This window comes from Poecilia reticulata, chromosome 15, assembly GCF_904066995.2.
Source record: "Poecilia reticulata chromosome 15, P_reticulata-male-v2, whole genome shotgun sequence".
In the NCBI taxonomy this organism is placed as follows: Eukaryota; Metazoa; Chordata; class Actinopteri; order Cyprinodontiformes; family Poeciliidae; genus Poecilia; species Poecilia reticulata.
This window is the reverse complement of record NC_088844.1, coordinates 25495059-25506672: the sequence shown is the minus strand read 5'-3', so window position 1 is coordinate 25506672 and position 11614 is coordinate 25495059. Positions and strand designations below refer to the sequence as shown.

At 38.6% G+C, this 11614-nt stretch overlaps 1 long non-coding RNA gene across 3 annotated transcripts; it reads right to left on the bottom strand.

The window, feature by feature from the left end:
* Positions 1–973: 973 nt before the first annotated feature.
* LOC145555151 (uncharacterized) lies at positions 974–11397 on the bottom strand. 3 transcript variants are annotated; one of them, XR_014091246.1, is made up of 5 exons: positions 11204–11397; positions 7763–7881; positions 6230–6279; positions 1322–1787; positions 974–1254 (listed from the first exon to the last, which is right to left on the bottom strand). It is a non-coding gene; the product is annotated as an uncharacterized LOC145555151 (long non-coding RNA). The 3 variants fall into 3 exon arrangements; XR_014091245.1 differs by having other exon boundaries at positions 1676–1787; XR_014091247.1 differs by lacking the exons at positions 974–1254; positions 1322–1787 and adding an exon at positions 1802–4172.
* Positions 11398–11614: the final 217 nt, after the last annotated feature.

The following is an 11614-nucleotide window of genomic DNA, read 5'->3' as shown; positions in this document are numbered from 1 at the left end:
TCTACAGTCACCACACTGAGAGAATAGACTTTAAAATGTTGTTAGCTTATAAGTCACAAAATACATTAAAGAGCTGCTGCTGTTGTGTCAACCCTCCAGACCTCTCAGGTCTTCTGGTTCTGCTCTGCATCCCCAGAACCAGAACCAAACATACAGAAGCAGCATTCAGCTTCTATGCACCACAAATCTGGAACCAACTTCCAGAAAACTGAAAAGCAGCTGAAACACTGAGTGCCTTTAAATCTAGAGTAAAAACATTGACCAACATTTTGATGTGTAACAATGGCAAAATGTAAACTTTCAATTGTTGATTTTTGTGTTTTTATTATGTAAAACAGTTTGAACTGCCTTATTGCTTAACTGTGCTACACAAATAAACGTGATTTATTGATTGATTGATTCCACTGGCAGATTATTTCACTGGAAAAAATTACTTGTGATAAGTGAAATACTAAATTTTGTTTCAATATTAAGGAATTATTGACTTTAAAAAAAGCTCCTATATCTTGGTGAAAAGTCACTCATGAGTTAGTTTTGTCTTTAAAATACTGTTTGTAAAACCACCGAATGGCTCACCATTAAATGTGTTGGTCCTGCACCTTGCAGCCCGTTTCTAAACTTTTACCTTTGACACAACCAGTGGTCGTCCCTCCAACTACCTTATTGTTGGGTTTCATATTAACTGAATTTGTGTTTCCTCATTCATAAGTCACTTTGGATAAAAGCGTAACATAAACATTACTTTTGTAACGGTGCTCGAGGTCAGGTTGGGTTGCTAGGCAACGGCTGGGTTCCGCTGGGGTTGCTAGGTAACGGTGAGAATCAGTGCCTGATTTTTGACGATACATTCAGGAGGTTTTTGAAACAGCTCACTTCCCAGACAACAAAAAAACATTAATTTATTCCAAAAACCTCCTGTTTTTTAATTTTTTTTATTGTTAGAAAGAGCATAAAACCAAATTGAAAAACAAAAAACATGCAAAATATGATTTTTTTTTTTTTTTTAAAACAGCAGCAGCTGAACTCATCACACCCAAGACACCCAAGATGAACGTACTCTATCATTCGCTCCTACAGAAAACCATTTTTCAGCAGCAGATGCAGAAACACTCTCTAATTTGCTTTACTTAAAGGTCACTAATCTTGGTAAATATGACTCTCCGTGACACAAACAATAGCTTTGCAACCGCTGTGCGCTGGTCTATATGGAGCTTCTGAATCAAACAGAGTGCCTGTTCGTGCATTTGTTTGTCCCTGCAATGCAAAAACAACCATAAATAATGATCACATGAGAAGAAGAATGGGAAAAAGTTAAATTTACCAAATGATGAGCAGACTGTCAGGTCCTGTGTCAGTAAGTGTTGTTTTTCACTGGATGCTGGTCTGTTTCTGTTGCTCAGTAGTTTGGTTAGGTTTACTTGTGAAGGCCTGTGATCACACAGCCTTAAAGACTGTGATTAGGAGGAAATCTCCAAGCACAAAAACACACTGAATCACACTCGGCATCACAGCAGACACCAAATGCGGGCCAACCTGCAGGAATCGCTAAACCAGCCGTTTGCTGTGCTTACATGCACATGTTTGCACAAACAGAAACAAGGCACTGGAAACACACACTTGTTTTTACGCTCAAACCGTGAAATGACACGTCTCTGGTTGCTCTCTAATTTCCGACCTTGCGATTCAATTCGTGATGAAGGATGGCTCATCCCGCCACGGGGATCCTCATCCCAACAAGCTCATTCCTGACCGGCTGCGTCACGAACTCCGGCTGAGCGGGGTTGAACCTGAAACAGGAATGCGAGTCTCATTCCCAAAAAATGCTACAATTTACACACAGAGCTGTGAACACGGTCAGCATACAGACGTTTTTAAGATGTCAAGTTAAAGTAAAATATCAAAAGTGAATCTGAGCAATTAATATTAGTGACACGTATTTTTGGTTTAGTTTCTACTGTAAATATCTCAATACAGCTGAAATAAGACAAAACTAACATACAAGTAACTTTTCACCAACATATAGGAGTCTTTTAAAGTCAATAATTCCTTAATATTAATAAAAAAGTGCTAGTTTTACTTGGAGATAATTTTACTTGCAACAAAACATTTTTCCCATGTTATAAGTGAAATAGTCTGCCAGTGGAACGAGTATGTAGAAATTATTTACTTAAAACGAGCCCCTTTAGTTACTGCTCAGTTGGTTTTGTCTTATTTCACATGCAATACAACATATTTCTACAAGAAACCAGACCAAAAATATTCATTTTGTGTATTTTTGCAGTGTAAGAACTAAGAATCTATCCATTCTTGGTTAAGTTGGCTAAAATATTGGATTGTTTTTTCAGTTTTTTGTTTTTCTGTTTTCTTTCACAAAGTGGCAGAAGGATGAAGTTTTTTAATGACTTATTGCATTAATAAATGTATTCATGTGTGATTTTAATTGTTTCTTATTTATTAGAAACACTGCAATTACAAAATTGTGCGTTTTTGATGTTAGCTGAATGACAAAGTTTTGCTCACATTTGTGATGGAAGCAGCTTTTCAAGCTGTTGAATTTTTAGACCATCTGATCTGATCTGTGCGTTTGTGAATTGTGACACTGTTGTAGCTCCATATATGTCGAAGGTGATAAAGATCTCGTCTCTACAGCAAAACAAGTTGAAAAACAACAAACTTAGATGTTAAACCGCAGTTTCGTGATGAAAAAGAGATTTAGTATTAACATTTTATAACTGGGGTCTGCAGGGCACCAACATGGCCGACCTTCTGTTCCCATGGACTTTAACTACAGGCTGTGGCAGAAAATGAGCACCTTGAGGCGGCCGCATGGCGACAAGCACCACGGAGAGCCGTGATTGGCTGGCTGCTGACGTGTAAGTGTGATGATTGGTGAGGGCCGTCAGTCAGGCTGTAATTTGCAAAGTGGAAATGTAGGTGACTGAGGAATATATGTTTGTTTGAGCTAAGTTAGGCCACGGCAGACATGCTAAATATATGCATGGATTTTAAATACAGCTTTTTCTCTCCCTTGTTTTACCTCACATCTTTCTGTAATCATGACATTTGTTCCAGGATTTCTTTCTTAAATCTTGATTTAAATAATAAAATGCATTATTGTGTAAACGGAACTCCTTATTAGATGCTTTTACCAATAAATCTCTTAATGTGTTTTTACATTTGTAGATGTATTCATGTCAAATTTGATCTTTTCATCATCTGCATTAAATCTCAATAATATTGATACTAAGTTGGTATCGACTCAATACTAATGTGCTAAGATCAATATTTTAGGTTCAGATTCCCTCTTGAAGTTATATTTAATTTTGTGTTGTAGTTTCTCACTTCTTCCTCAAAAAGTAGGTGCTAGGTGACAGGTGGAGCACTTCTGGGGTTGCTAGGTGACAGGTGGAACTCTGCTGGGGTTGCTAGGTGACAGGCGGAGCACTTCTGGGGTTGCTAGGTGACAGGCGGAGCACTTCTGGGGTTGCTAGGTGACGGCACAGCGGTGGTTGAATCCGACTTAAAAATCGGGATGTTTTTGAATTTTTATTTTCCAGCCACCAAAAAGCATCAACTTATAGCCAACACTTATTGGACTGGGTTTTTTTAAGCGCTTGGATAGTTTTTAGAAGAAGTAGAAACTCAAATGGAAGTAGAAAAACCAGCAAAACGCTGAAGGCATCCTCTTTCATTAGCTGTTACTATGTTTGCATGTTTGATGCTGTGTTGATCTGCAGTGAACACATTCAGACATGTAATAACACAGAGTGTGTTGATCTGCCTGTAAACCGAAAAGCTTTAGCAGCAGAAGTGGAGTTCCTTTCTCTGAGAGGAAACAATGATTGGAAAAGAGGAAGTGTCTCTTCATTTCCATTTGCAGCCTGATGATAGCCGCCCAGCTGCAGCGCTAACAGACATGTAGCCGCACACACGCACGCACGCGTTCTGTTGCATCCAGTAGCTTTGATGCTGGGACACTGACGGGTATCATGGTGTCGCAGCAGTGTCTTTTGCCCGGCTGTACATGACCCATGGGATCCAGGGTGTTAGTGGGGCTTTGATCCTCGTTACGCCTGCACAAGGAGAAAAATGATTCTCAGGAGTGAGTGTCCTTCCCCCGGCTCTTCACAGCGTCTTCACTCCAGAGGACGCCCCTGCACTCCTCACCTCTGCTGATCCTCAGGAGAACCAGAACAGAAACAAACCAAATCAGCCCTGCATGTTATCAGTGACCAGCATGCAGCTCGGCTTGTTTTACTCTCAGGATTAGCAGGACTTTTTGGTGCATATGCTCTCAAAGAACCTCGGTTTATATGCATGATTTGGCTGAAAGCGACAAAAATAAGATTTTTTTTCCCACATTTGCAACTTTGTCACATCTTTTCACCCCCAAAATAAACCCAGTTTTAGCTACTTCTGTTGGGGTTAAATTGGAAACTTATCTGATTGTTTTCAAACCGTCTACAATCTGATAACTTGACAATATGTCACATGCAAAGTTCAGTAGTAACCAGTTACATGTACTCAGTTACATTTTCTTCAATAATGTTATTGAAAACATTTTATTTTGGGAGTATTTGTACTTTTTGCTTTTACTTGATTTATTTTATTATGAAGTATTTCTACTCTTAGTCGAGTAAAATTTCTGTATTTTCTACCCACTTATTGAAAAACAAACATGTTTTAACCAAACATTCATCAGATAGACAGACAGACGTAGTTTTAAAAAAAAGGTTTCATAAGGTTTTATTAAAAGAAACTGATCTGGAAACATTTATTTTGCCTGATCTTGTTTCAGTTTACTAATTAACTGCTTGCCTAATCACCTTTTCTGTTTTTACAATACTTTTCAAAACGCAACATATTTTTTCTTTGAGATTATATGAAGAGAATTTTCTATTACCCTGTGTATGAATTATAAACAAACTCCGCTTTCTGTAATCGATCTGTTCTGAAATGTAGCATTTAGCATGCTAACTGCACGATTATAGTCTGTGACTGAGTTCTTGTTTTTTTTCATGATCTGAACTTTCCTTTAGCTTCCATAAAGTTTTTGTGCCATTTAGTAATCAGTTAAATGTGAATTGCCTCATAACTCTTCTCATGTTGATGGGAAGCAACAGTTGCTTGGAGACATCGTTTCTCCAATATCTGCAAGAAGAAAAAAAAAATCTAAAGATGTCTTTTATACATTTTTTTAAATATAGTTTTTTTTGTATTAAAAAATGTTTAAACAAAAAAATTCTAAAAAATGTAGCGTTTGCTGCTTTAGCGTCAGTTAACATGTTGTGAGTAAAAACGTGGCCGTTCACACACACAGACATGCAAAGGTAATTCAGGAACATCAGCATGCCTGAACATAACCAGATTTATGACTTGTGTGGTTCAGAAAGAGTGAAACTGAAGACGTCTGACAAAGAAACCGCATTGTAGAAGAAACAGAGCGACACGAAGGGGCAAGAGAGACAGAAGGTGAAACTAAGATTTTTAAAAAACGAGCCTGTATTTGTGGGTTTGTGGTTTCAGCAACAGTCAAAGCCAATGTATGTTTCATATGAGAGAGGAACATGGGCCATGAAGGGAAACCGACAGAGAGAGAGAGATGAGGAGGAGGAAACAGAAAGAGCATGAGGTGGACAGTAGAGCAAACAGAGCAGCCATTGTCTCCTGGCCTGGTTAACATTTTAATTACGGAGCCAAATCCAGAGTCCTGCACAAAGACGCCATGAGTAGCGATCCTCGATGCTCTGGGACAACGCAGCAGCCAGGGCTGGGCACTGACTACTTACAGTTACTCATTTTGCCGAGTAACGTTTTAGGAAAGAAATACTTTTAGGAGCATTTTTACTTTTACTTGTGTAAAATTTCTGGACTGAACATGTTTTAACCAAAAATTCACCAGACACACACCTGAAGTTTCTGTTATAGTTTTCTGAGTTTTATTTTTAAAGAAACTTATTTATTTTTGCATCATTTTATTATTTTTGTTATTTATATTAATTATTGTCATTTTGTCCTTAAAATACAAAAATTTTCTCTTAATTTTATATATTTTAGTCTGTCTGATGATGTATTTTTTAAATAAATTGATAATTTGATTAGTTACTCTGTACTTCAGTACACGTTTAACCAAATACTTTTCTACTTTTGGTTAGCTACGTTTTACTTTTACTTGAGTAAAATTATGTTGAAGTATTTCTACTCTTAAATCTTTGGTTGCATTACTCACCTCTGACTGCTGGTAGCTGGACACTCATTGACATGAACACATATGGAGACCTGATGAGGACAGGAGAAACATTCATTCACACAGATGCCCATAAGGAAGAAGATATAAATGATTTTTTCTTCTATAGGTTACGGCAGACGTTCACCAAACAACCTAAAAGCAGCCAAGCAGTTAAGAAACGACCAGACTGCAACTGACTTAGCTGATTATGAGTCAACTGTGTTTCTATCTGTATAAAAACCAAAGGAAAGTTATGATTGTTTCAGGAATGTTTCCAGAACTGTTACTGTGCTGCAAGGCTTTGTTTAAAACCAAGAGTGGAGGTCTGTTAAAATCACAGACCCAAATATAATTTAGTTTTTCTGTATTCCAATAATCTTGGTATTAAAATAAAGCTAACGCATGAACGGCTACATCAGAAGTGTAAGTATCACAGCAAATTGTATAGTTTATAAATCAAGCTAAAAACTTTTAATACCATAGATCCACCAGTGGACATTACCTGTGCAAAGATTACAGAGGTTTTAGTAAAAATATACGCAAGGTATTTTACCTTTGGCACACGGTGAAAAACTGGAGGTTTCCTGTCTTTTTACTTACTAAAAGTCTAAAACTGGTTGTTTTTAATCTTTCTGAAAACCCAAATTTTTGTGTAATTCTAATAAAACATTAAGAAATTCATATATTTGACTCCAAATGAAGTGTATTTTTTGGAAATCCAGTGTAAAAAAAAAAAAAAAAAACTACAAATTTAGGCCTAATGTAATGAAAAATAAAAAAAAAAAATCAAAACATCTTTGATATCTACTCAGTTTTTTGGCACTACCAGAGCTCTATATATCTTTGTGACTGATTGATTTTTGTATGTTTTGGAAATCCAGTGTTAAAAAGAAGAATTACAATAAGTTTAGTTCCAATTTACTGAAATAAAACTCAAAAACACCAAAATATATACCAAGATGTTTTTGGCACCATGTGAAAATAACAAATGTTGCAAATTTGGTTCTCACTCAAACTATCAGGTGTGAACTCAGCCTCAACACAACGTGTTAAAGCAGATAATTATTTAAAATTGATACTTTTAGAGAGCTAAAGGCTTTAGCTCTCTAAAAATGGCTTAATATGCAGCAGTGGAGCGTTTCTCAGCTGTAAGTGGAGGATCTTTTCCAGAGTCTATTTCTGCAGTGGGACAATAAGTTTGGAAAGTCCCTCAAATCACCTGCTGCTGTGTCCTTTCAACCCCAAGACATTCCTGCAGTCTGCTTCCTGTCTTTATCCCCATCACCAGGCCAGTGTGTTTAGGGAAGGCAGGACAAGGTGTGTGTGATTAAACACACCTGGTCAAGACCGGCTCCGCCTTCCACCCCCAGCATACAATTACTGCAATCAATACAGAGGTAATAGCAGCAGCTGGGGCTGGTGTGTGTGTGTGCGTGTGCGTGCGCGTGTGTGTGTGTGTGTGTGTGTGTGTGTGTGTGTGTGTGTGTGTGTGTGTGTGTGTGTGTGTGTGTGTGTGTGCGCGCGTGCGCGCACGTTTCCCAGGGAGTAACTTTCAGCAAATGGTGTGAAGGAATCCAACTCCAGTGGCGGTGACCCTTCAGATTTCCTCCTCTTCATCACATCAGCCTTACACCTCCTGCGCAGACAGACAGCTGCAGAAGACATTAAGTTTGAGAGAGAAAACGAGAGAAGGATGAAGAGAAAACAGGTCGACGTTTCAAATGGAGGAAAAAATGTGACAAATGGACAGAGGGAGGCGGGTAGAGCAGCCAAAAATTGTACTGAAGCAAGAATAGAACTACTTCAACATATTTTTACTCAAGTAAATGTAAGAAATAGCAGCCTAAGAAATTACTCAAGAGTAAAAAAGTATTTGGAAAAAAGTCGACGAAAGTGCTGAGTAACTAATGAAACTATCAGTCATTTAATATTTAAAAATTACATCATCAGATGGACCAAAATATACAGTTAAGTGGAAATTATGGTATTTTAAGGACCAAAATGATAATAATTCATATAAGGAACAAAAGAGAAAATGTTTCCAAATCAGTTTCTTTCTATATAAATCTTATTAAACTTTAACAAAAACTGCAGGTCTGTGTCTGGTGAATTTCTGGTTAAAAAACCCACAAGACAAAAAATGTATTTTTCATTCAGTGGGTAGAAAATTCATAAATTTCACTCAAGTAAGAATAGAAATACTTCATAATAAAATTCCTTGAGTAAAAGTAAAAAGTACAGCATAGTAAAAATGCTTCTAAAATATATATATACTGCTCAAAAAAAATAAAGGGAACACTTAAACAACACAATATAACTCCAAGTAAATCAAACTTCTGTGAAATCAAACTGTCCACTTAGGAAGCAACACTGATTGACCCGACGAGGGTCCCTGTTGTCAATCAGTGTTGCTTCCTAAGTGGACAGTTTGATTTCGCAGAAGTTTGATTTACTTGGAGTTATATTGTGTTGTTTAAATGTTCCCTTTATTTTTTTGAGCAGTGTATATTTTTCAAAACAAAGTTACCCAAGTATAACTGAGTAAATGCAACTGGTCCTGCAGATTTACACCAGAGGATGGGGGAATCAACCAATCAATGCATTAAACCGTCTGGCTGCCCGTTTACTTCCTGGACACTGAGCAGCTCTGATGTTTTACTTCATGGCAGTTTCACCACAACATAAGGGCCATTTCAACCACAGATTCAAAACTGATGAAATGCATTTCTAAAAATGAAAAAAAAAAAGGTCTCTGTTTGAAGTATTCAGGTCAGACTGAGTCGTCTTTCTAAGCCACAGTTTTCTGGTTGTCAGTGGTTTACATGTCAGACATCTGGGTTTCGATTGTCATGAAAACCAAACTTCTTGCATGTTATTTACTTGAAACGGGTAAAAATATGTAATTTAAAGCTGCAGTTTGTAATATTTATAAGGACAATAGTTTTAGATATTTGTTAAAACAGTTTCTTATGAGACAGAAAATCTGTGAAAAGGTTGATCTCCTCCCTTAGCTACCAAAAACGACCAATCAAAAAGACATTGTATGGAGAGGTCTTAGGTGACCTCTGGAGACTTTCCCCCCCCAAATCTTAAAAATTATAGCGGCACAAATGAAAATGTTTTTGATACCAACTTTGTTTAATTTCACAAAGGAGGAGTGTGGGGAGGAGCAACTTCACTCAGGTAAGAAAATCCCGTGTTCAGCAAAAGCTAAAAATTAATCACTTGTATTATTAGCAGCACCTGGCAGCTACTGTCTAAATCTAATGGAAACACCAAGGATGTGAGTGGGAAGAAGAAACTTCTCGTCTGTTAAGTTGCATTGAATTCTCACTGTAAAATAGCAGAGCAGTGGGCTTCAACTCCCCCTGTTATGTTCCTGAAATGAAGGGAAACTTGTTCAAAGCAGCCTCCCTTTTTCCTTTGTTCCAGCCCCTCTGCCATGTCCGAGTAAATTAATGATTACCAGAGCTCTTTAAAAGCTCGCTTTAGGACTACAGAACGGGAGCTACAGTTTCAAAACAACGCAGTGAGTGGAGGCGTAGGGGTCACATGGAGTCGGTTTCATTCCCATTTCTTCTCTGCGCTCTCAGGCTGGAAGCTTTGTGCCAGTGTTAAGGAAAAATACTGTTACGAACCCCTTGAATGTTGTTTAGGTCCGGAAATTTTGCGCATGCGCACAACGTTGCAGGGAAAGAAAAACTATCCTTTGCCGCGAGGTCGAACAACTCTGTTAACTAAATAAAACCTGGAGGTGTCTGTATCACGGAAAAAGGGAAAAATACCGCAGAAAAACCGTTAAGGAACAACTCAACACTCCCCACCACCCCCCTCACTCGCTGCGTCGGCTATGCTGCATCCAGACCCGTTGCCATAGCAACTGACGACACTATATTTCAAGATTCAACACACAAAAAAAGCACTGAAACGTTCAGAACATTCAGTTCCGTTACAGGTTTAAGCTTTTAGTCACGATTTTTAATTTCCGATTATTAATAAGTGATCGCGGTGGTTGATTAGCTTCCGCTGCTGTAAGCTAAGCTAACACTGCGGTGGTTGATTAGCTTCCGCTGCTGTGAGCTAAGCTAACATTGCGGTGGTTGATTAGCTTCCGCTGCTGTGAGCTAAGCTAACACTGCGGTGGTTGATTAGCTGCCGCTGCTGTAAGCCAAGCTAACACTGCGGTGGTTGATTAGCTTCCGCTGCTGTAAGCTAAGCTAACACTGCGGTGGTTGATTAGCTTCCGCTGCTGTAAGCTAAGCTAACACTGCAGTGGTTGATTAGCTTCCGCTGCTGTAAACTAAGCTAACACTGCGGTGGTTAATTAGCTGCCGCTGCTGTAAACTAAGCTAAGCTAACACTGCAGTGGTTGATTAGCTGCCGCTGCTGTAAGCTAAGCTAACACTGCGGTGGTTGATCAGCTTCCGCTGCTGTAAGCTAAGCTAACACTGCGGTGGTTGATTAGCTGCCGCTGCTGTAAACTAAGCTAAGCTAACACTGCAGTGGTTGATTAGCTGCCGCTGCTGTAAGCTAAGCTAACACTGCGGTGGTTGATCAGCTTCCGCTGCTGTGAGCTAAGCTAACACTGCAGTGGTTGATTAGCTGCCGCTGCTGTAAACTAAGCTAAGCTAACACTGCAGTGGTTGATTAGCTGCCGCTGCTGTAAGCTAAGCTAACACTGCGGTGGTTGATCAGCTTCCGCTGCTGTAAGCTAAGCTAACACTGCGGTGGTTGATTAGCTTCCGCTGCTGTAAGCTAAATTAATCTAAACACCTGCTCTACTGATGATCTGTCAGAGTTGGTGTTTATGTCGCCTTTTTTATTTTTTAACTGAACCGAAACACTAAATTCTACATGTTAAGGTTGTGGTAGTACAAATCGCTGAGCGTTTACAAAATCATTCACCACAATAAGCATTCAAAGCATGCAGCGTTGCTCCTGCATGACGGCACAGTAAATATTACACAAGCATACCTGAAAGTCACGAATGTCTGTTCTAAGATGTCATGAGCCGTTTCTGTTAACTGCCAGAGGATAAAATATTATGCGATGTAATAACCGTGTATGAGTCAGTCACGGTCACGGTACAGAGTGTACTGACAGAACGGAATGTTTTCCTCATTACGTAGCAGCACACCTTTACCTGACATCTACCTTTCAGCAATTGTCATCTTACCGTTGGCATAAACGGTCACAACGTGACATTATTCTCCAGCAGTTATGTAAACATCTTCCCTTCAGAAAAGCTGAACTCTTCCACTTGAATTCAATCACTTTGCAAAATATCTTATATTTAATACTTGAAAAAGTAAGTTTTATACATTCAGAGGCTAAATATGAATGAAATGTGTGCTTTGATTGTATAAACAGAAAATTAAAGTAGGG